Genomic DNA, 23802 nt, shown 5'->3' with positions numbered 1-23802 from the left:
CTAATCAGGCAGAAATTAAAAATCAATTGAATGAGATGCAATCCAAACTAGAAGTTCTAACGACAAGGGTTAACGAGGTGGAAGAACGAGTGAGTGACATAGAAGACAAGTTGATAGCAAAGAGGGAAACTGAGGAAAAAAGAGACAAACAATTGAAGACCATGAAGATAGATTAAGGGAAATAAACGACAGCCTGAGGAAGAAAAACTTACGTTTAATTGGTGTTCCCGAGGGCGCCAAAAGGGATAGAGGGCCAGAATATGTATTTGAACAAATTCTACCTGAAAACTTTCCTAATCTGGGAAGGGAAACAGGCATTCAGATCCAGGAAGTAGAGAGATCCCCCCCTAAAATCAATAAAAACCGTTCAATACCTCGACATTTAATAGTGAAGCTTGCAAATTCCAAAGATAAAAAGAAGATCCTTAAAGCAGCAAGAGACAAGAAATCCCTGACTTTTATGGGGAGGAGTATTAGGGTAACAGCAGACCTCTCCACAGAGACCTGGCAGGCCAGAAAGGGCTGGCAGGATATATTCAGGGTCCTAAATGAGAAGAACATGCAACCAAGAATCCTTTATCCAGCAAGGCTCTCATTCAAAATGGAAGGAGAGATAAAGAGCTTCCAAGACAGGCAGCAACTGAAAGAATATGTGACCTCCAAACCAGCTCTGCAAGAAATTTTAAGGGAGACTCTTAAAATTCCCCTTTAAGAAGAAGTTCAGTGAAACAATCCACAAAAACAAGGACTGAATAGATATCATGATGACACTAAACTCATATCTCTCAATAGTAACTCTGAATGTGAACGGGCTTAATGACCCCATCAAAAGGCGCAGGGTTTCAGACTGGATAAAAAAGCAGGACCCATCTATTTGCTGTCTACAAGAGACTCATTTTAGACAGAAGGACACCTACAGCCTGAAAATAAAAGGTTGGAGAACCATTTACCATTCGAATGGTCCTCAAAAGAAAGCAGGAGTAGCCATCCTTATATCAGATAAACTAAAATTTACCCCGAAGACTGTAGTGAGAGATGAAGAGGGACACTATCTCATACTTAAAGGATCTATCCAACAAGAGGACTTAACAATCCTCAATATATATGCCCCGAATGTGGGAGCTGCCAAGTATATAAATCAATTATTAACCAAAGTGAAGAAATACTTAGATAATAATACACTTATACTTGGTGACTTCAATCTAGCTCTTTCTATACTCGATAGGTCTTCTAAGCACAACATCTCCAAAGAAACGAGAGCTTTAAATGATACACTGGACCAGATGGATTTCACAGATATCTACAGAACTTTACATCCAAACTCAACTGAATACACATTCTTCTCAAGTGCACATGGAACTTTCTCCAGAATAGACCACATACTGGGTCACAAATCGGGTCTGAGCCGATACCAAAAGATTGGGATCGTCCCCTGCATATTCTCAGACCATAATGCCTTGAAATTAGAACTAAATCACAACAAGAAGTTTGGAAGGACCTCAAACACGTGGAGGTTAAGGACCATCCTGCTAAAAGATGAAAGGGTCAACCAGGAAATTAAGGAAGAATTAAAAAGATTCATGGAAACTAAAGAGAATGAAGATACAACCGTTCAAAATCTTTGGGATGCAGCAAAAGCAGTCCTAAGGGGGAAATACATCGCAATACAAGCATCCATTCAAAAACTGGAAAGAACTCAAATACAAAAGCTAACCTTACACATAAAGGAGCTAGAGAAAAAACAGCAAATAGATCCTACACCCAGGAGAAGAAGAGAGTTAATAAAGATTCGAGCAGAACTCAACAAAATCGAGACCAGAAGAACTGTGGAACAGATCAACAGAACCAGGAGTTGGTTCTTTGAAAGAATTAATAAGATAGATAAACCATTAGCCAGCCTTATTTAAAAGAAGAGAGAGAAGACTCAAATTAATAAAATCATGAATGACAAAGGAGAGATCACTACCAACACCAAGGAAATACAAACGATTTTAAAAACATATTATGAACAGCTGTACGCCAATAAATTAGGCAATCTAGAAGAAATGGACGCATTCCTGGAAAGCCACAAACTACCAAAACTGGAACAGGAAGAAATAGAAAACCTGAACAGGCCAATAACCAGGGAGGAAATTGAAGCAGTCATCAAAAACCTCCCAAGACACAAGAGTCCAGGGCCAGATGGCTTCCCAGGGGAATTCTATCAAACGTTTAAAGAAGAAACCATACCTATTCTCCTAAAGCTGTTTGGAAAGATAGAAAGAGATGGAGTACTTCCAAATTCATTCTATGAGGCCAGCATCACCTTAATTCCAAAACCAGACAAAGACCCCACCAAAAAGGAGAATTACAGACCAATATCCCTGATGAACATGGATGCAAAAATTCTCAACAAGATACTGGCCAATAGGATCCAACATTAAGAAAATTATTCACCATGACCAAGTACGATTTATCCCCGGGACACAAGGCTGGTTCAACACTCGTAAAACAATCAATGTGATTCATCATATCAGCAAGAGAAAAACCAAGAACCATATGATCCTCTCATTAGATGCAGAGAAAGCATTTGACAAAATACAGCATCCATTTCTGATCAAAACTCTTCAGAGTGTAGGGATAGAGGGAACATTCCTCAACATCTTAAAAGCCATCTACGAAAAGCCCACAGCAAATATCATTCTCAATGGGGAAGCACTGGGAACCTTTCCCCTAAGATCAGGAACAAGACAGGGATGTCCACTCTCACCACTGCTATTCAACATAGTACTGGAAGTCCTAGCCTCAGCAATCAGACAACAAAAAAGACATTAAAGGCATTCAAATTGGCAAAGAAGAAGTCAAACTCTCCCTCTTCGCGGATGACATGATACTCTACATAGAAAACCCAAAAGTCTCCACCCCAAGATTGCTAGAACTCATACAGCAATTTGGTAGCGTGGCAGGATACAAAATCAATGCCCAGAAATCAGTGGCATTTCTATACACTAATAATGAGACTGAAGAAAGAGAAATTAAGGAGTCAATCCCATTTACAATTGCACCCAAAAGCATAAGATACCTAGGAATAAACTTAACCAAAGATGTAAAGGATCTATACCCTCAAAACTATAGAACACTTCTGAAAGAAATTGAGGAAGACACAAAGAGATTCTGCTCATGGATTGGCAGAATTAATATTGTGAAAATGTCAATATTACCCAGAGCAATATACACATTTAATACAATCCCTATCAAAATACCATGGACTTTCTTCAGAGAGTTAGAACAAATTATTTTAAGATTTGTGTGGAATCAGAAAAGACCCCGAATAGCCAGGGGAATTTTAAAAAAGAAAACCATATCTGGGGGCATCACAATGCCAGGTTTCAGGTTGTACTACAAAGCTGTGGTCATCAAGACAGTGTGGTACTGGCACAAAAACAGACACATAGATCAATGGAACAGAATAGAGAACCCAGAAGTGGACCCTGAACTTTATGGTCAACTAATATTCGATAAAGGAGGAAAGACTATCCATTGGAAGAAAGACAGTCTCTTCAATAAATGGTGCTGGGAAAATTGGACATCCACATGCAGAAGAATGAAACTAGACCACTCTCTCTCACCATACACAAAGATAAACTCAAAATGGGTGAAAGATCTAAATGTGAGACAAGATTCCATCAAAATCCTAGAGAAGAACACAGGCAACACCCTTTTTGAACTCGGCCACAGTAACTTCTTGCAAGATACATCCACGAAGGCAAAAGAAACAAAAGCAAAAATGAACTATTGGGACTTCATCAAGATAAGAAGCTTTTGCACAGCAAAGGATACAGTCAACAAAACTCAAAGACAACCTACAGAATGGGAGAAGATATTTGCAAATGACATATCAGATAAAGGGCTAGTTTCCAAGATCTATAAAGAACTTATCAAACTCAACACCAAAGAAACAAAGAATCCAATCATGAAATGGGCAAAAGTCATGAACAGAAATCTCACAGAGGAAGACATAGACATGGCCAACATGCATATGAGAAAATGCTCTGCATCACTTGCCATCAGGGAAATACAAATCAAAACCACAATGAGATACCAACTCACCCCAGTGAGAATGGGGAAAATGAACAAGGCAGGAAACAACAAATGTTGGAGAGGATGCGGAGAAAAGGGAACCCTCTTACACTGTTGGTGGGAATGTGAACTGGTGCAGCCACTCTGGAAAACTGTGTGGAGGTTCCTCAAAGAGTTAAAAATAGACCTGCCCTACGACCCAGCAATTGCACTGTTGGGGATTTACCCCAAAGATACAGATGCAATGAAACGCCGGGACACCTGCACCCCGATGTTTATAGCAGCCATGGCCTCGATAGCCAAACTGTGGAAGGAGCCTCGGTGTCCAGCGAAAGATGAATGGATAAAGAAGATGTGGTTTATGTATACAATGGAATATTACTCAGCTATTAGAAATGACAAATACCCACCATTTGCTTCAACGTGGATGGAACTCGAGGGTATTATGCTGAGTGAAGTCAGTCGGAGAAGGACAAACGGTGTATGTTCTCATTCATTTGGGGAATATAAATAATAGTGAAAGGGAATATAAGGGAAGGGAGAAGAAATGTGTGGGAAATATCAGAAAAGGAGACAGGACGTAAAGACTGCTAACTCTGGGAAACGAACTAGGGGTGGTGGAAGGGGAGGAGAGCGGGGGTGGTGGTGGGAGTGATTGGGTGATGGGCACTGGGGGTTATTCTGTATGTTGGTAAATTGAACACCAATAAAAAAAATTATTAGAAAAAAAACAGTATACTGAAAGCTAATCAGTATAAATGGTTGTGCAGGTGGTAAGAGATTCTTAAAAAAAAAAAAAAAAAGATGATGGAAATCTCTTGCTGAAAACCATCAAAAGGCTTTCCATCACACTAAACAAATCAAAATTTTTCTGCCTGGCCTCTACACCCCATTTGGCTTATCTCCTGATCACATTTCTGGTCTCTCACTTGAAATCCTATTATTCCCCCCTGTACTCACTCCACTCCAGGATACGGGCCTTTGTGAAATTCCCAAGAATATGTTTCTGCTGAAGGAACTTTGACTTGACATTTCCTCTGCCTGGAGTACTTTTTCTCCTGAAGGCTTAGTCACTAGTTTCATTTTGGTTTCTGTTCAAATTTATCTTTCTGATAAAAGCTTTCCCTGATACTCTATTTCAAGTATACCCTGCTGTGTATTATTTTTTATGGAATTTATTAATGTTTCACTCTTTATATTTCTTCTTATTTAATGACAATATGCTTTATTAAAATGTAAGCTGCATGAGTACAGGTACTTTTTTGTTTAGTTCATATTTGTATCCCCTAGCCCTAGAACATGCCTTTATATAGCCTCATGTAACAGATGTTCAACAAATATTTGTTGAATGAACATTTTATCCACCTACTTCTTAGTCACACATGTGCCCTCAGAGTAGAAAGATGTGGGTAACCCTTTGTTACCCACAAAGGGTAACATTACCAAGGGCACATCTCCAACTATGAGTGTCAGAACCCCAAGAGGAATCTACTGAAAAATCCCAATATAAGGCTAACTGTTCAAATATCTTGACATAAGGCCCTATTGTTAGAGAATAAAGGATCTCTTGATTTAATCAAATTCAACTTCAATAAAATAAAAAGAATTTGCTTCTGGAATTGGGGGTGAGGGGTAACAAAAACACTTCAAAATGTATCTCTTAGAGTAAGATTAATCATGGTCATAGGAACAGGGTCAGAAGATAGTACCATTCCAGACTAGTTGAATTATTTCATCCATGTGTATTAATCACCATTGAAATTTTAAAAAAATAAAGTTTACCATAAGATAATTTTTTTTAATATACTCTGGGGGGGGAAGTGCATATTAAACTTGTTAAAACCTACTTCTGTCCCCAGGTTCCCTCTTACATGTAAATGTAGTATGTTGTATCTTTAACAAAAGGGCTCTAACTCTCTTGAAATATCAGGGTTCATTTTTAGTTCACTAAATCTCCCAGGGAAGTTAGAGATTTCTTGTAATGTATCTTCCTTTCTTCTCACTGCAAAATCAAACACTATGTATTTATGTAACGACTTTCAGTCTATACCTTCATAGATTATCTCATCAGAAAGTGCAAATACATCTTCATTATTCATTACAAAGAGAAAAATTTGAACCAGCAATATATTCCAAGTACTTGACACAGAACACAAGATTACAAGATTTACCATTATTGAAGGACTGCTACAAATTCATGCTAGGTAATTAACCCAAAAGAAAACAGAACAAGTTAATAATGATTATAAAAATAAACATTTCTTCATGTGAGAGATTATTTATTCTAATATTTCTAATTTTTAATTTTTTAATTTAATTTCTATTTTTAATTTTTAAAAGTACTTTATCCCGTTTTTGCAAAAAAGATGTATTTGTGTGTATGTTTACATGCAAATGAAGAGAAAGAGGATAGAAACAATGCTCATAAAATTGTTGACAGTGCTCCCCTTCAGGAGGAAAATGGAGTTGGGGGGAATAATAAAAGGAGATTTCTACATTTTCCTGACTACAGTTCTATATAGTTTGAGTTTTTAACAATGAGATGTATTTATGTTTGCGTAACCTGTGTGCATGTCTGTATGAAACCAATGACTAGGATTTTAGGGGGGTTTAGAGTCATTAAAACTAAAATTTTTAAAAAATAGTAAAAAATTATTTAAAGGCATTGAGAGGTTGATATTTAAATATCATGGAAAATATATTCAACATTTAAAAATGAAACATTTCTTAAACTGAATTAACAATCTTCTAATTGTTGTCTTTACATCTATATTTCTTTTTTTTTTTAATTTATTTTTTTATTGGTGTTCAATTTACTAACATACAGAATAACACCCAGTGCCCGTCACCCATTCACTCCCACCCCCCGCCCTCCTCCCCTTCTACCACCCCTAGTTCGTTTCCCAGAGTTAGCAGTCTTTATGTTCTGTCTCCCTTTCTGATATTTCCCACACATTTCTTCTCCCTTCCCTTATTTTCCCTTTCACTATTATTTATATTCCCCAAATGAATGAGAACATATAATGTTTGTCCTTCTCTGACTGCATCTATATTTCTATATTGATATAGGCTATACTTAAAACATGATATACCCTTATTCCAATAAACATAATAAAACAAATATGATTTCTATCATCTTATAATATTATAATTCTTAGTCTTTACTCACTCAAGGAAGTGGGTGGGGGTAGAAGAAGGTAAAGAAGTTTATATATTTTTCATCCATTTCTAATATATTCATTTTTAGGAAAAAGGGGTATTTCTTAATTATCTCTTTTACCTTTTTACCTTTAAAGTGGAGAACTTTAAAGAAAATGATAGCAGTGTGTGATTGGTTGCTTCCTTCCAAATCCATGACCCACTTCCTGAAATCCTGCTGATGGGCTCTCATGTGAAACATTTCCCATCAGCAGTTTAAATTACCTTTCAGAACCTCCAACATGTTTCAGAATCTTAGGATGAATAATTAATGTAACTGCACTCACAGACCTTTGTAATGAGCACATATTTTATAAGTAAATAACTAATGTCCAATACCAAATGAATACCAATGGAATAAAGATTTCTGGGAAGCAGTCTGGGTGTTTTGTGTGAAACCTGAAATTGACACTGATAGGCCAATATTCACAAACTTCCACTTCTATTAGTTGGTTTTTAGACCCATTTACTCAGTGTGTCAGCTTAATTCTCATATTGGCAAATGAATGTTGTTTGTGGCTCATGAAAGAGAATGGAATTAGCTATATCACTTAACCACAGGAAGCCACAAATAATGTTAACTGATCAGCTGGCCATAAATTTACTCTTTTTAACTGTTGAATTATGCATTCAATTCTCTGCACCTGAAAGCAGTTTTCTTCTCCTTTCCTGTATTTGTGTCACTCTTTTCTACTTTGTGAATCATCTCCACATTCATAGATTATATTATGTGAATCAAAGCTTGCATATATATATATATATATAAAATAGTTCAGTCTCATATGCCTGTATGACTTTGAAATATTTTTCCATTTTATATTTTCTCAAAAGCCAGACTTTATAAAATCTAATTTAAAGGCCCTGCATTGCATTAGAAAACATAACTAAAAGAGTATTTGTGGAATTGACCATTTTCCCTGATAAATACCATAAAACTATACTTCCTGAATTAGGTCTGTTTTTACAAGTTTAGTTTTCATGAATCAATAGACTTTTTTCAAGCAAAACTATTTCAAATGATTGTAAGGAGGTTAAATTTTTTTCTGGTCACTTAGGACACAGTTATGTCTCATTTTCTATTTGCTTTGAGAGAATCTCAGGTGAAAAGAGGAAACTCTGACTTGTGTGATAATACTATATAGTACTTTTATAGAAAATATTCATGAGGTGTATTGGCCTAAGGTGAAGGAAGGCTATTGATTTAATGTGAAAAATCTACCAGAAGGGCTAAAGTATCTGAAAGTAGTGTGTTGGGGGCCAGCCAGGTCTGAGCTCAGTCCTACACAGTTATAGGGACAACATGCAGAAATAACTTGACTCCACTGCAAAGCTTTTTCATGTGTAATGGGAATAATTATTTCTCTCTCTCTTAAACCTGTTCTCAAAACTAAACAATGCATTTAAAGTGCATGACACACAATAATAAGTCTCAATAAACATCAGTTCCCCCCACGCCCTTTCCCCTTCCCTTGTGCAGTTAAAACTGTCACATCTAAAACCCCCAGGTGCCATCTCTCAGAAAGCATTGGGATGAATTCTAGTGTACACAATCTGAATATTAAGGTAGCCATGCTCTAGTCCCTGGCTTCCCCTTCTAATTCTACTTCCCTTTCTTGGCATTTATCACAACTGAAATGAATTACTCTTCCACCTTTGTGTGTCGTGTCTGTCCCCTCTGCGAAGCTGTGACTCCATGAGGACCATGCCCATTTGTCTAACCATCACAGCAACCTCAGAACCTAGCACAGGTACTCTGATGTGTACTCACTGAATGAAGGCAGGCCCTACTCTTTTTCTCTAACAACAACTGCCTTTTACCTGAAGCAGAGATGGCCACTACAGGTACATTTCACCATGGAAAACAATTCAAAACAAAATTTCCAAGACAAAAATATCCCATGTGAATTTTTACCAGCGCATAAAAGTTGAACATTTCCATGTATTCCACACAGAATGTTTTCAAATGGCTTATCGAATTACTTAATATTATTGGTCACTTTTCAAAAATACACATTCTACTTCAATTATCCTACACATATTCATGTGTGTAGGTTTTGCCAAAAAAATCAATTGGCAGTGATCTTTCTGTAAGAAGAGCATAAACATCCTTCTGTGATTTGCTGCTGTAAAAGTTCTCTGCTGAGCCTAAAACTGCTTATGACTTGGCTTTAAATTCAAATTTTACCTGAACCTTTACTAAAAATGGAGGGAAAACTTGTTTTCCATCCTGTGAGTTGTCTGCCACTGCCATTACCAATATTAAAACAATTTTAATCCTTTAAAAATAAATTACTTAAAAAAATATTAAGATTCTCTTTTAAAAAATGAAAAAAATAAACTTCACAGGGCCCACAGCCATGTGCATTTTATTTTTAATGCATTTTAAGGGAAAATTCTAAAGCTGTGAAAGAAACCTTATACTGAGTTAGGTAAGGATCAAGCAGCTTGGCAGACTTTGGATACATAGAAAGGAATGACAGAATGACATGGAAAGATGTCTGCTGGAACAGCAATGGTGAAAACTGCTCTGTAAAGGGAATTCATGGCAGATAGACTTGCCAGACCTAGACTTAAGGATGTGACCACTCATGATAGTTTTAGTCTTAAATATTCCTTAAAGTCTTTTATTTATCAGGTATTTACATTGTTCAGACACTTTGTTAAGCACTTTATTTTTTTCATTCCATAGTGTACCAATAATTATGCTTATTCTATAGATCATTAAATGGAGATCCTGTTGACTTTTTTAAGATTTTATTTATTAAAAAAAAAGATTTTATTTATTTATTCATGAGAGTCGCAGAGAGAGGCAGAGACACAGGCAGAGGAAGAAGCAGGCTCCCTGTGGGGAGCCTGATGCGGGACTCGATCCCAGGACCCTGGGATTATGCCCTGAGCCAAAGGCAGACACTCAACCACCGAGTCACCAGGTGCCCCTGGTGACCCTGTTAACAAGTAAAATACCTGGGGCCTTAAATTCATCTCTGGCCAAGATTCCTGGTTCTTAATATTATGCTATGCTGACTATACAATCCTATGGGTTAGACAACCTCAAACTGAAAAGGATTTCAATAGGAAAACTACTGCAAAAATGCAAGTTCAAAAACTTCTGTTTGTAAGTCAAGCAAATCTGTCATTTGAAATCTGAGCACAGGGAATCTGGCAATCTTAGCAAATAACCCTGACACATCTGCCTTCTATGGTCCTACCAGAATAACTCAATAACCATTGCAAACATGTTGGCAGAGACTGAGAAGTCTCTGAAATCTTAAGCTCTATTGGATCTCCTAGGAGACCATGACCAGGGCTTCTTTCTCCTAGAGGCAAAGGAAAGCCAAAAGAAAGAAATCACAAAGAAATAGAACAGATTCTCTTCAAAACCCAAGACAGAAATTGCTAATTTTTTGGCTTTCCAAAGGATTATTGCAAAAGTCAATAGAGTCTATTGATTATTAAACAACAAGAGAAAGTTTTTCCTGGGCACTTGCTACATGGAATCCTCAGGGCAGCAGCACAATCCCACTTGCCCCAATTATCTTGAAAGATACCTAGCCACATGAAAAAACTAAATTGCTTGCAGTCTCTATAATGAGAAGACTGTTTTTGCACCTTAAAAATCTCAGAGAAAAAGGGACACATAGGTGGCACAGTTGGTTGAGCAACTGACTCTTAGCTTCAGCTCAGGTCATGATTGTGGAGCTGTGGGATGGAACTCTGCATCCAGCTCCACATTTAGCTTGGAGTCTGCCTGAGATTCTCTCTCCCTCTCCCTCTGCCCCTCCCTTATTCATTCATTCATTCTCTGTCTCTGTCTCTGTCTCTCTCTCTCTCTCTCTCTCTCTCTCCCCCCCCCATCTAAAATAAATAAATCTTTTAAAATATAATCTCAGAGAAGAGAATCTTTTTCCTAGTAAATCAGAGGACTGAGAACTGGCCAATTCATTCATTAATACCTTAGAAGAGTAGAAAGTACTCCTACAGATTCGTAAAGATAAAGAGCCAACATCAAAATGGGAGAACTTAGGAAGCATATCCAAACTGTGAACAAACAAATGAAATGGTTTATGATCTCACCAATATCCAGGGAAATTAAAATTAAAACAAGCATAAGATGCCAAATATTACTAAAATCAGAAATCCCACTTTAGGAAATATATTTGATAGTAATAAAAGCATCAGAACACAGGGATATATGTACACAAACTTTTTTTCTGTAATTAAAAAAATTAAATCACTTTCAGTTTCATTCATAGGAAGATTAAACATACTATAGTATGTTCACCCTATGCAATATATGCCAGCAAGTGAAAAAGTTTTCTATTAATCTGGAGATCTGTTTTCAAAAAACAAATTGTAAAATATCATAACAATAATACTTTCTTACTCAAAAACCTGTCTATGTGTATACATGTTTGATATCTTTTCATGAACATGAAGGAAGGTAGAGAATGTCATGCTCTGTGCTATAAAAGTGGTTGGTTTCAGGAAAGTAAAAATAGAAAGATATAAAAGAATCAGTCACTTTTCCTTTACACATCTTTGAGTTGTTGCATATGTGCCAATAAGATATTGTTTTAGAAATTCTTTTTTAAAAACTAAAAGGAAAAAAATATTACATAAAGTTACTTTCAATATGGCAAAGATCCAACCTTATGTGAATTTAAATAATTGTTCAATGCTAAATACCCAAAATTACTGAATTCATAAACACCTCATGCACCACTACAATATATTTCTATCAATAAGATAAAAGATAATAATCATGCCCAAAGGAACATCATTTCCAGCCGCACACTTTATTAAATAAATGCCAGTGTTTAAGCTATATTTTGTCATTGTCATTGTCATTTGTAATCATCTCCACTTTAAAAAGAAAAAGTTCAATAGTTAAAAGCCAACTAAACAAACAGAAAATAAATCTATTATAAAACCAGAAGATGTTTCTATCATCTAAATTCTCTTAAGTTTTTACTATCTTTAGGAGAAATTGAATTAACTATGAAAATAAAGTATCCCTGAACTCCCTTTTTTTACCAAAAGATTTTCTATTTTCTCCTGAGCCCTCTCTCTAAGAAAAAGTATAGGGTTTCAATTGTTGGAAAGAATTTTTGGATCAGTGTTAAGCTTTTGGAGATAACACTGTTTTGAGTTCTTTTGAAAAACTGAAATAGGAGAGAAATCCTGGAGTATCAAACCAGACACCAACATGGATCCTGCAGTTAGAGAACAGTAAGCTCTCTGCATCAGGCAACCCCTGTGCTTGCAAACATGCAGTTTTCCCAAGTCGGGGAAATACGTACAAACACATAAAAGGGATCATATTCAATCACCCCAATTAAGTCTAGCGAAATAAGAAATGCTTTCCTCACTCTACCCTCCCACCATTTTCAATTTACTTTAACCCATTGACCCATTTTTTTATATTCTTAAGTTTTTTATTTTAATTCCAGTATAGTTAACATATGGTATTATATTAGCTTCTGGTGTACATTTTAGTATTTCAACACTTCTACACGTTATTCCATGATTATGATAATTGTACTTTTTAATCCCATCACCTATTTCACCATCTCCCTCATCCACCTCCCCTTTAATAACCATCTGTTTGTTCTCTGTAGTTAAGAATCAGTTTCCTTGGATGGAACTGGAGGGTATTATGCAGAGTGAAATGAGTCAATCGGAGAAGGACAAACATTATATGGTCTCATTCATTTGGGGAATATAAAAAATAGTGAAAGGGAATAAAGGGGAAATGAGAAAAAATAAGTGGGAAATATCAGAAAGGGAGACAGAACATGAAAGACTCCTAACTCTGGGAAACGAACTAGGGGAGGTGGAAGGGGAGGTGGGCGGGGGTGGGGGGTGGAGGTGACTGGGTGATGGGCACTGAGGTGGGCACTTGACAGGATGAGCACTGGATGTTATTCCATATGTTGACAAACTGAACACCAATAAGAAATAAATTTATTTAAAAAAAGAATCAGTTTCTTCATTTGTCTCTTTTTCCCCTTTGCTTCTTTGTTTCTTTAATTCTGCATACAGTATGTCTTTCTCTGACTGACTTATTTCACTTAGTGTTATACTCTCTAGCTCTATCCTGGTCATTGCAAATGGCAACATTTCATTCTGTTATGGCTGAATAATATTCCAACACACACACACACACACACACACACACCATCTCTTCTTTATCCATTCATCTTTTGACAGACACTTAGGCTGCTTCCATAATTTGGCTATTGTAGATAACATTGCAATAAACATAAGGGTGCATATATCTCTTTGAATTATTATTTCTATATTCTTTGGGTAAATACCCAGTAATGCAATTACTGGATCATAGGGCAGTTCTATCTTTAATTTTTTGAGGGACCTCCACCCTGTTTTCCACAGTGACTGCACCCGTTTGCACTCCATCCAGCAGTACATGAGGGTTCCTTTTTCTCCACATCCTTGCCAACATTTGTTGTTTCTTGTGTTTTTTATTTTAGCCATTTTAGGTGATATCTTTACAGGTATGAGGTGATATCTCATTGTAGTTTTGATTTGCATTTTCCTGATTGATAAGTGATGTTCAGCATCTTTTCCTGTGTCTGTTGGCCATCTGTATATCTTCTTTGGAGAAGTGTCTGTTCTTGTCTTCTGCCCATTTTAATTGGATTATTTGGTTTTTGACAATCATATTGTATTGGTCCTTTACGTATTTTGGATACTGATCCTTTATCAGATATATCATCTGTAAGTCTGTCCTCTCATTCAATAGGTTGTCTTACAGTTTCATTAACCACTGATCCATTCTAAATAAAGTCTATCATTCTCACTGTCAGAAAATTATTCGAAATTAGGTTCCAAAAAATAATTTATTCTCTGCAGAACAGATCAAAAAATTCTTCATTTTTTTCCACTCCTAATTACATCTTGCCACCTATCAGGTTAATGTTTGGTTCTTGATTTTGTTCTTCTAATAGCAACTCCTCCATCCAATTGCCTCAGCACCTGTTTTGACACACTCTAACCTTCTGATTCAGAGCCGCACTCTATGTTGAAATACCAAAGTACAATGCTTCTGTGTGTTGCAGCTTTTTTACAGTTCTCACTTACCTTTGCATCATAGCATACATACATTTCCATAATATTTCCTCATTTATATATAGTCCATTAAGGTAATCCTTCTTAACAAAGTAAATATTATTTCTTTGATATTATAAGCTCTTGGAGTTAAAAAATATTTATAGTATAATTCTCCAAATCTACCCGTATTTAAATAAATCTGATTAGGGGCATACACATACATATATACACACACACACACATTACCATTTTTTTTTTTATTTTTATTTACTTATTCGAGAGAGAAAGAGAGCGTAGGAGCAGGGGGAGCACACAGAAGGAGAAGAGAGAGAGAGAAAATCCCAAGCAGACACAGTGCTAAGCACAGAGCCCAAGGTGGGGCCCAATCCCATGACCCCAAGACCACGACCTTAACCAAAATCAAAAGTCAAAAAAAAAAAAAAAAAAAAGACACTTAACCTACTGAGCCACCCAGGCATCCCTACAGTACATTTTTAAGAATAAAAATACTACCACTATGCTATAAGCATTGCTATTTGATACTTTTGGTTTAGTAAAACTTAATGATGCTGGAATATCTATACTCTTAAGAAAGCCTTGTACTAAGTAGAATGTTTACCCAATAGAGAGTAAATCAACTACCCAATAATCATCTCAGGAAGGTACTAGTGATGGCTAGGAGGTTCTTTTTAAGAATAAATTTGGGGGAAAAAATTTGGACAACAGCAAACAGTTTTAATCTATCATGACTGCATATATGCAGTTACATAAGGTCTTTTCTCTGCAAATTAAACCAATTATGAGTCCAAATGTCTGCTCTAGAGAACACAGAGGAAATTGCTAGTAAAATCTTTTTCATATGTGGAGGACTTTTAATTATTGTTACACATGTATTTATTTATTCAACAAGCATTTACTAAGTGTCTACTACATAGTAGGTAATATATTAACTGTAAATAATGTAGGGTAGGAAATCAGAAGATCTGGGCTGAAATCTCTGCTCACTCGCTGTTAGCTGTGTGATTTTGAAAGTTTCTCACTATGCTTTATGGAGTACAGGACTTATTTTCTCCTTCATAAAACAGAGCTAATAATAATACCTAGTCCAAAGACTTATTGTAAGAATTAAGCATTCAGTAATACAGTTGTCAGTGTCTGGCACTTAGTAAGTGTTCAATAAATGTTAGTTGTGTTATTACTTCAGGATTCTTGTCTTAGGAATTTCCTAGTATAAAATGGTAAGAGAATGGAAGAAATAGAGAAGAAAATTCCTTATCAGGGAATAAGTTATGCAGGGTTAGAGAGAAACATAGTGAAACTTGGTGTAAAAGAAAAATTAATCGATGAATTTAATATATTTAAACTGCAAGCCTTGGGAAATAAAACATTATTGCCTTTTATTCCTATGATGCTAATAAAAGACCTATGTCAATTTACAAAGTTAGTTATCTTTATAACACTGGACACAGACAATTCCTGGCACAGTTACCCAAAATATTGATGAATGAACTGACAAATAAATGCATACATGTATGAACATAGATCTCTTGAAAGTGTTTAAGTATCTTGTAAATAAAATCAGATTTGTATTTTAGAAGGATAATATGGTTGGCTTGTTGAAAATGGGCATTAAAAAGAAGAAACTGGAATAAGGAAAATAGGGAAGTCATCATTAACTCTGGCAAAAAGTGATGAAGACCTAAATCAAGGCAACACCAGTGGGCACAGAAATAAGTTACTCATGTGAAGGAGGCCCAAAATGTGGTAATCCTTCAATGTGAGTAATGAGAAAGAAGCAAGAACAACAACGATCTCAAAGTTTCTAGGGCTATGTAGTATGTGAAGATTCTAGCCATAAAAATAGAAAAGGATAGATGGCAAATTTGGAATAGATATATATAGGAAGCAGAAATTGAACTTGGATTTGCTGAGATACTGGGAAATTAACTCTGACACCATAAGCAATGCAGTGATGGATGAAGTTCCAGAAGTGAATGGGGATTATCCAGGAAGAAACAAAGATGATGAATAAAGGAAAGACCAAAATTTAACCAGGTTGATGATCAAATATTACAGTTTAGGTGATAAGACTATTTCACAGGAAGTCCTTTTTGTATTAGTATTTCCAAAGATATAAGGTAAGAAGACTAAGTTGATGATAAAGAAGGTGGTATCAGAAATAGGCAAGTTCCACACGAGAATGGATATGGAAAACCATGAAAGCAAAGATAGAGGGAAATGTCAACACTCATTAAATGCACAAATGTCAAAGAAAGCAGACAGAAAATTGTCCATTGGCCCAAAAGTAAATGTATAGGTAGTCTGCATGGGGCTTGACAGTGTCACATTCCTTCCAGCATGAATAAGAATACCTTCTTCCCCACAACCTTGTGAATAGAGTGATACTGTCAGGCTTTCGTATTTTTGCAATCTTCTGTATGAGGAAAATGGCATCTTACCATAGTTTTTATTTTAATTACTCAGTATCAATGAAGTTGAGTATTTTTGTATATAAAGGCACTGACTACTATACATTCTAATAATTGTTCAAGCATTTTTGCCAATTTTTCTATAGGATTTGTAATCCTTTATGACTTTTCAAAGTTCTTTATATGTTTAGAAATATTAAACTTTTGACTTACGGTTATTTTTCACACGAAATTTTTAATTTTTAGATAGTCAAATTTATCCATTTCTTTCTTTAATTCTTCTGGATTTGGAATCATATTAGAAATGCCTTCCCTAAATCCAGATTTTAGTAGGATTCATTGGTTTTTCTTCTAGATCCTATGTGAATTCATTCTTTTAGATTTACAATCCATTTTAAGTTTATTTTTGTTTACTAGTATAAGAAAAAGGCATAATTTTATCTTTTCCCAAGTGACTACCCAGTTGTCTCAACACCATCTATTAAATAATTGATCCTTTCTCCAGTGATATGACTTTTTTCTATTTACTTTTTTAATAATCTCTACACCCAACATGGCACTCAACTCATGAACCCCAAGATCAAGAGTTGCATACTCTTTTGACTGAGCTAGCCAGGTGCCCCTCAACAACTTCTTCATACACTAAAATTCCACATGTACTTGCAATTATTTCTAGAATTGTTTGATCCATCCACTGTTCTACCTATTCATGCACCAGTCCCACACCATTTTAATTACAGAGACTTTACAGGGTGTCTTAAAATATAGTAGCACTACCCCCCTTCATAGCTCTGTCCTGTCAGTAATGTCCTAGCTATTCTTACAAGTTATTTCTTTTTTTTTTTTTAATTTTTTATTGGTGTTCAATTTACTAACATACAGAATAACCCCCAGTGCCCGTCACCCATTCACTCCCACCCCCCCGCCCTCCTCCCCTTCTACCACCCCTAGTTCGTTTCCCAGAGTTAGCAGTCTTACGTTCTGTCTCCCTTTCTGATATTTCCCACACATTTCTTCTCCCTTCCCTTATATTCCCCTTTCACTATTATTTATATTCCCCAAATGAATGAGAACATATAATGTTTGTCCTTCTCCGACTGACTTACTTCACTCAGCATAATACCCTCCAGTTCCATCCACGTTGAAGCAAATGGTGGGTATTTGTCATTTCTAATAGCTGAGTAATATTCCATTGTATACATAAGCCACATCTTCTTTACAAGTTATTTTCTATATGAAATTTGCTATCAACTTATCTAATTCCACAAAAAGAAATTTGCTGATGTATTTATTAGTATCAAAATAAGTCTACAAATCAACCTACGGAGCACTGCCTTTTTGATAAGGGTGAAGCATCCTATACAAGAGGAGGGATGTCATTCAATTTGATTAAGTTAAGAATGTTACACCATTTCCTTCATGTATATTTGGCACAATTATTGTTGGATTTGTTCCTAAACTATTTTTCCCTTTTTTTTGACAGCGTTTTCTCTAAGCGAAAATTTCAGATTTTTAAGTTTTTAGCAGAAACAGAGTTTCTGCCCCAATGGAGATCTCATTTTATTTTCTCAAAGATTATTATTTGTGTATATTAGGGTCTCTCAGCCTTTGTACTGCACTAATGACATTCTGAGACCAGTAATTTTGTTGTTGTTTTTGGCTGGGGAGAAGGGGGCTAGCCCATGCATTTTAAGACATTTAGCAAATCTCTGTTAACTACCCAGTAGATGCTGGTATCAATACCATCCCCTGTCAGGAAAACCCAGAATGTCCCCTCCTCACATGGGGACAGGGGGGCAGCTCAGTTAAGAAACACTGCTATCATGAAATCGGTTGATTTTTGCATGCAAATCATATATTTTATAATATCAATGAATTATTACAGTATCTGCCTGTGTCTTGAAACATTTTAGAAATAAAACAAGAATGAGGCAGGAGTCCAAAATATCATCTTTACTACTAGTAAAATGATTATGGAACAAAGTGGCTCCTATCTCCAGATTTGTGGGCCTTTCTAATGTTAAACCCTCAAAATAGGCATAGACGGCTTCCCATGTCATAGCAGAGGTAAACCACAGGCTTTCCTAGGTAAGACAGATCCTCTCACTGCCTGACAGAGAGAAAAGTAGGAGCTGTGCTTCTTGCAGCCAGGCTCTTTCCAAAGATAAAGGGGAGATGGAGATGTTGGGCACAAATATCCAGTTTTTCCTTTAAAACTCTTCTAGCAGGTTAAGGGGGAAGAGACAGACCAAGAGTTCCCTCCACATAGAAAAATCAAAAGTAGGGAATAAATGCTCTTGAACATAAAGATATTACTCAAAATCTTCCCCAGTAGCATCTAAGTATCACTGCAAGTATCTCATAGGTTCAAGAACATGTCAGTTCATTTCGGAGCCACCATTTCAGACACCCACATCCTCCTTAAGAATGCTCCTCTGTGGAGGAGGGCTGTCATATTCATGACAGCACAGACCCTCACTGTACTAACTTCTTAAGATCTCAAAAGTATGTGGCACTTTGTTTCCTGGGCTCCAAATCAGCCTATCTTCTTCCCAAAGTATCACCACGTCTTCATAACATGGCTCTTCTTCCACTTCCTTCCTTGGGACTCAAACCAGAGAAAAGGCTTCATTCTGTCACCTCCATTGTCCTCATCAACTTGGTCTCTTCTTACCAAAGATACATGAAAAATAACACCTCTTTGTCCCCCTTTAGTTATCAATCCTATCTCCAAAATCCCTATTAATTTTGCAGATAAATGATCCAAGCCATTATTACACTATTACCACAGCTAGATTCTGACTCTTCTTTTTCCTATTTATGAAACACAACCACTTTCAAAAGTGTGCACTATTTAAAATTTGCCCTCGGTAATTCAATATTAGTTATGAAGCATTTACTACACACAGACATTATGCCAGAACAATGATGACAAGACTTCCATTGGCTTGTATTCCAGGGTTAAAGCCACTCTTGTTTATGTCATGGCACACAAGAATGGAATGTTTTGGAATCTATATATCTATGTGGGGTTTTTTTTATCCCCTATGTATAATTAGTAATCATATACTTTTGATCATGTCCATAAAATGGAAATTTTCTTCTATTTTTATTTAAACTAGTTAACATGGCATATAAGTATTATTGGTTTCAGAGGTAGAGTTCAGTGATTCATCTGTTTTACATAATACCCAGTACTCATCTCATGCCCTCCATAATGCCCATCACCCAGTTACCCCATTCCCCCACCTCAAGCCTCTCCAGCAACCCTCAGTTTGTTTTCTATAATTAAGAGTCTCTTATGGTTTGTCTTAATTAAGAGTCCCTTATGGTTTGTCTTCCTGTCTGATTTCATATTTCTATGTGCTTACCCACAATCCTAGAATATGACATCAGTATGTCAGGCCACTTGGCATTTCAGACTCTTTTTTTATATGTTCTACCTCTGCAAAATTTTGAACTTCAACATCTCACTAGCTCAGCTTCAGGCAGACCAAATCACAAAAATGACAAGCAGAATTCTAGATAGTGCCCTATCATCAATTGCCTGAAGAATTAAAGCCAGGTTACCACTTTAAGTTTCTGCTCATGGATGCCTTTGAGGGATAACAACCTTCTCTTCCCAAATCCATCCCTTTTAGAAATCATTTGCCTAAAAGCCCTCGCCAGAAGCTCTATCTGGTAGCTTATAAATGATTTTAATATTACTCCCTTAAAATACATACTATGTCCACGATTTTTAAATAATTTGAAACACACAAATCTTTGGCTAATAATGAAATATAATCATGAATTCACACATAAGGACAAGAGAAGCTGTTTTCCATATTAGTGCCAATTTAGGGCCTGAGTTTCCTGGCAGTCCCAGAAATAAAAGAAAAGATGATGAATCACTTATCTCTTACTAACCTTGAGGAGTTTTCCTGTAAATATTTACGTTAAGAACATTCAATTACATTAAGAATGTCCTCAGTCGGTCAGAGCTAGGCAGCGGGGGCGGCACACCACAAAGGAAGGAGTGGGAGTGGCCAGGGGCTGCTGGAGAGAGGAAAGAAATAAAAAATGTACTCAAGAAAGAGTTCTTACAAAAGATGCAGAGATGTACTTTACAATACTATTGCTTTATTTTTAAAAAAGATTACCATTCCTTTACATGAGAAAAGTTAAAGGCTTATTTTTATGTGTGTTTGATATACTTATTTTTTAACAAAGTGATTAGAGAACAGAAAAAGTAACAGTGTATATAGTCCTGTCTTTTAGAGTATCAGTCATTTTACCTATGCTTTTGGCAGTTCATGGTGATCGTGGCAAGGCAGGGCTTTCAGATAAATGCCTAATGAACAAATGTTCTAACTTAAATTAAAAATGATTACTATGGATGGAAGTGCATTGGTGTGTCTTTGTGAGTGACAGAATGTGTGTGATGGAGACACATATGAATAGAGATATCTGATATAAAATATTCCATTTGGGTAGGAGACAGAGACAGGGTAGATACTGTTTCTGAAATTAATGAGCCTGACTTGTGCTCTCAGCTGGGCAGAGGGCATTAAAATTTTCATGAAAGTGGGTCTAAAGGGTAGCTATAAAAAGAGTTAAGGACCTTGAGGTAGGGAGATCATCTTGTATTATGCACATGGATCCAAAGTAATCACAAGGGGTCCTTTAGAACCAAAGAAAGAACTGTGAGTACTGAGTCAGAAGTCTAAAGGATGGAATCACTGGCTTTCTAGATGGAGGGAGAGGCCATGGGTCAAGGTATGCAGACACCCTTAAGAAGCTGGAAAAGCTAAAGGAAAGGATTCTCCTCTGGAACTTTCAGAAGGAACATAAACCTACATAATTTAATTTTAGCCCAGTGAAACCTACACTGACTTCTGACTTCCAGATTACAAGATCATAAATGTGTAGGCCTCTTTTAACCACTAAGTTTGTGATAATTTCTTTGCAGAAGTCATAGGAAACTAATCCAGAATTAAAAGGAAAAATACATGTGAAACATTAGTACAATAGTGGACACACTGAAGTACTCAGTAAACATTGTTACCATCATAATGGACAACAATTCCTAGTTTTGTTCTGATAATAATTTCCAGAAGTTTTGACTACTAGGTTGAATTGTGTGAAACTGCCAATATTTGATCATTTTTAACCTACAATAATGATTATTTCATATGACCCAACCTAACATTTCTAAGCCTACTACTGATTCACAGGAATAAAAAAAACCATTAAAAGATACGATGCTGGAACACCTCAGTGGCTCAGTGGTTGAGCGTCTGCCTTTGGCTCAGGGCATGATCCTGCAGTCCTGGGATCGAGTACCACATCGGGTCCCTGCAGGAGGCCTGCTTCTCCTTCTGCCTATGTCTATGCCTCTCTCTGTGTGCTCTCATGAATAAATAAATAAATAAACTTAAAAAAATATATACGATGCTTAACTCCTCAAAGTTCACCTCAGCCTTTCCTCTTCAATTACAATAGCCTTGTGAGATTGTTATAAGGATTAAATGAAATAATGTATGTAAAGTAGTAACAGGAGTACTAAAGTAAGCCCAAGTAAAGGGTAGCCATTATTATGCTTTTTAAGCTAAGTTCAGGAGAACTGAGACTTTGTTTATTCACTGTTATAACTGTTCACACAATGTATTTTTATATAAACTACCTATTAAGACATTCTATGCAGTTCCTTGTAGTACCTGCCCAATATGCCTTTTTGTTAGCCTTGTCATGCCTTTAAAATTTTTTTGTAGGATTAAAAACTATCACTTGAGTCTCACTTGGTCAAGTATTCTGTTTTTTTTTTTATGACCATTTTTCTCTGGCATCTTACACACTTTTTGTGTTTTTTCATAGTGCATAACCATACCAGTTTAAGAAAAATTGTATTCACTGTTTGGCTGATACAAATAACAATGTATTGGGATCCCTGGGTGGCGCAGCAGTTTGGCGCCTGCCTTTGGCCCAGGGCGTGATCCTGGAGACCCGGGATCCAGTCCCACGTCGGGCTCCTGGTGCACGGAGCCTGCTTCTCCCTCTGCCTATGTCTCTGCTCTCTCTCTCTCTGTGTGACTATCATTATTAAATACAAATTTTAAAAAATTTAAAAAAAAAACAAATAACAATGTATTTTAACAAAGATGTTTCTTTCTGTCTCCCTCCTGGATAAATGAATATAGTAACCCACACCTGCTTCATTCAAGCCAAGCAATGTGGAACTGAAATTTAAAGGTATCAAATATGGCATGCATGTTATTGTCCACCAATATTCAAGTTTTCCCTCACACTCCTTGCCCCCTGTTATTACATAAAGCCACATGAACTATGGTTAGAGCCCATGGTCTATGGAAGGAAACGGTATGGGACCTTCTAAATCAAAGCATTTCCAAGTCCATCTGGGAACCTTCAACTCTCAACCTCTGTCAAAGAAGCCTCATGTTTCAGATAGTGCAACTACAAGATGCAGAGCCTCCTTTAGCCTATGATCCTTTGTGACAGTAAGGAGGAAAGCCCCACTCACTCATGTAGACTAGTAGCATAAGCTAGAAGTTTCACTGCAGTAAGTCGCTGAGATTTTAAAATTGTTTGTTATATAGTTCAGCCACTCTTACCTGAATAAAAAAGAAAGATATATATATTTAATTATGGTAATAAAATAATATATATATTTAACAATGATTCTGATTGCAAATCATTTAGTAATTAGTTGTCCTAACCTTATAAAAATAATTATTTTCAAAATTAAAGAAATTTGGAGAGAAGGTTGAGGACATACTGAAAAGGTAGAAAACAAAAAACATTGTATAGGTAAATGAAATAATATCCATCTGAGATGAAGTCAGACAAAAATTTAAATTTATGCCACTGATTCATAACACACATAGAAATGAAAGCAATATTCTAGGTTTCACAATACCAGAGAACACACACCCTTGTTCAACATTAATGGATATTGTATACTATTACCAACTATATTGTTTGTATAAGAATTCTAGACAGATGTTCACCAGCTGACAACATAACTTTTGAGAATGTCAAATAGAGA

General features: G+C 36.2%; 2 long non-coding RNA genes across 2 annotated transcripts in view; both read left to right on the top strand.

Moving 5' to 3' along the window:
- The window catches only part of LOC119876127, a 32063-nt gene extending 25785 nt beyond the window's left edge, over nt 1-6278 (top strand). The window contains exon 4 of the long non-coding RNA XR_005356715.1: nt 6118-6278. This is a non-coding gene — a long non-coding RNA (uncharacterized LOC119876127). The remainder of the gene's footprint in view (nt 1-6117) is intronic.
- LOC102151569 overlaps nt 1-23802 on the top strand; it is a 503105-nt gene that overhangs the window by 72789 nt on the left and 406514 nt on the right. The gene's annotated exons all lie outside the window — the stretch shown is intronic.

Source organism: Canis lupus, chromosome 3 (genome assembly GCF_011100685.1).
Source record: "Canis lupus familiaris isolate Mischka breed German Shepherd chromosome 3, alternate assembly UU_Cfam_GSD_1.0, whole genome shotgun sequence".
Classification (NCBI taxonomy): domain Eukaryota; kingdom Metazoa; phylum Chordata; class Mammalia; order Carnivora; family Canidae; genus Canis; species Canis lupus.
Note: the sequence above shows the minus strand (reverse complement) of the source record. Positions and strands in the feature narration are given on the sequence as shown.